Source organism: Arachis hypogaea, chromosome 11 (assembly GCF_003086295.3).
Source record: "Arachis hypogaea cultivar Tifrunner chromosome 11, arahy.Tifrunner.gnm2.J5K5, whole genome shotgun sequence".
Classification (NCBI taxonomy): domain Eukaryota; kingdom Viridiplantae; phylum Streptophyta; class Magnoliopsida; order Fabales; family Fabaceae; genus Arachis; species Arachis hypogaea.
Window position 1 is genome coordinate 52,119,922 of NC_092046.1, and position 2,327 is coordinate 52,122,248.

The 2,327-nt window shown below is 32.6% G+C and overlaps 1 non-coding gene across 1 annotated transcript; it reads left to right on the top strand.

The window, feature by feature from the left end:
• Positions 1–491: 491 nt before the first annotated feature.
• Positions 492–599, top strand: LOC112724572 (small nucleolar RNA R71). Its single transcript, XR_003163728.1, has one exon. It is a non-coding gene; the product is annotated as a small nucleolar RNA R71 (small nucleolar RNA).
• The last annotated feature ends 1,728 nt before the right edge of the window (positions 600–2,327 follow it).

Consider the following 2,327-nt stretch of genomic DNA (forward strand, 5'->3'; position numbering starts at 1 on the left):
TTTCTTCCACCATTGTTAAAGCCTTGTTGAGGCTTCTGATCCTTCCATGAGAAATTTGGATGATTTCTCCATGTTGAGTTATAGGTGTTTCCATAAGGTTCACCTAAGTAATTTACCTCTGCTATTGCAGGGTTCTCAGGATCATAGGCTTCTTCTTCAGAAGATGCCTCTTGAGTACTGTTGGATGCAGCTTGCATTCCATGCAGACTCTGAGAGATCATATTGACTTGCTGAGTCAATATTTTATTCTGAGCCAATATGGCATTCAGAGTATCAACCTCAAGAACTCCCTTCTTCATAGGCGTCCCATTATTCACAGGATTCCTTTCAGAGGTGTACATGAACTGGTTATTAGCAACCATGTCAATGAGTTCTTGAGCTTCTGCAGGCGTTTTCTTTAGGTGAATGGATCCACCTGCAGAAGTGTCCAGTGACATCTTTGATAGCTCAGATAAACCATCATAGAATATATCCAGGATGGTCCATTCTGAAAGCATGTCAGAAGGACACTTTTTGGTCAACTGTTTGTATCTTTCCCAAGCTTCATAGAGGGATTCACCTTCTTTCTGTCTGAAGGTTTGAACATCAGCTCTAAGCTTGCTCAGCTTTTGAGGAGGAAAGTACTTGGCTAAGAAAGCCATGACCAACTTATCCCAAGAGTTCAGGCTGTCTTTAGGTTGAGAATCCAACCATAATCTAGCTCTGTCTCTTACAGCAAAAGGGAAAATCATGAGCCTGTAGACTTCAGGATCTATTCCATTAGTCTTAACAGTATCACATATCTGCAAGAATTCAGTTAAGAACTGAAAAGGATCTTCAGATGGAAGTCCATGAAACTTGCAGTTCTGCTGCATCAGAGAAACTAACTGAGGTTTCAGCTCAAAGTTGTTTGCTCCAATGGCAGGAATGGAGATGCTTCTTCCATGTAAATTGGAATTAGGTGCAGTAAAGTCACCAAGCATCCTCCTTTCATTATTATTATTTTCGCCTGCCATCTCCTCTGCCTGTTCAAAAATTTCTGAAAGGTTATCTCTGGATTGTTGTATTTTAGCTTCTCTTAATTTTCTCTTCAGAGTCCTTTCAGGTTCTGTATCTGCTTCCACAAGAATGTTCTTATCCTTGCTCCTGCTCATATGACAAGGAAGAATGGCCAGAAAAATGATAATAATAATAGAGATCCTCTATACCACAGTATAGGGATCCCTTTGTAAGTAGAAGAAGAAGGGGAGATAAAGGATGTGATGTAAAGGAAGAAACACAACTGTGAGGATTGGAATGTGAGATGAGATGTTAGGATATGAATGAATAAATAGAATGAGATGGGGGAGGAATAATTTTCGAAAATTATTTTGAAAAAGAGTTAGTGATTTTTGAAAATTGGTTTTTGAAAATTAGTTAGTATTTTTCGAAAATTTTTTTTTTTTTGAAATTAAAAATAAAAATAAGATTAATTAGTTAATAAAAAAGAAATTTTTGAAAAAGGGGGAAGATATTTTCGAAAATTGAGAGGGAGAATTAGTTAGGTGGTTTTGAAAAAGTTAAGAAACAAACAAAAAGTTAGTTAGTTAGTTGAAACAAATTTTGAAAAGATAAGAAGTTAGGAAGTTAGAAAAGATATTTTGAAAAGATATTTTTGAAAAAGATAAGATAAGAAGATATTTTTGAAAAGATATGATTTGAAATTAGTTTTGAAAAAGATTTGATTTTTAAAATCACAATTAATGACTTGATTCATAAGAAATCACAAGATATGATTCTAGAACTCAAAGTTTGAATCTTTCTTAACAAGCAAGTAACAAACTTCAAATTTTTGAACCAAAACATTAATTGTTTAAGTTATTTTCGAAAATTATGATTTAAAATGAGAAAAAGATTTTTGAAAATTATTTTTGGAATTTTCGAAAATAACTAAGAATTTTGAAAAAGATTTGATTTTTGAAAAAGATTTTGAAAAAGATAAGATTTTCAAATTGAAAATTTGATTTGACTCATTGGCAACAACTTGATTTTAAAAATTTTGAAAAAGTCAACCCAAATTTTCGAATTTGATGAGAGAAAAAGGGAAAGATATTTTTTTGATTTTTTTTGAATTTTTATGAAAACATGAAAATTATGCAATGCATGAAATTTTTAGATCAAAACATGTGATGCATGCAAGAATGCTATGAATGTCAAGATGAACACCAAGAACACTATGAATGTCAAGATGAACATCAAGAACATATTTTTGAAAAATTTTTAATGCAAAGAAAACATGCAAGACACCAAACTTAGAATTCTTTAATGCTTAGACACTAAGAATTCAAGAATGCATATGATAAACATGA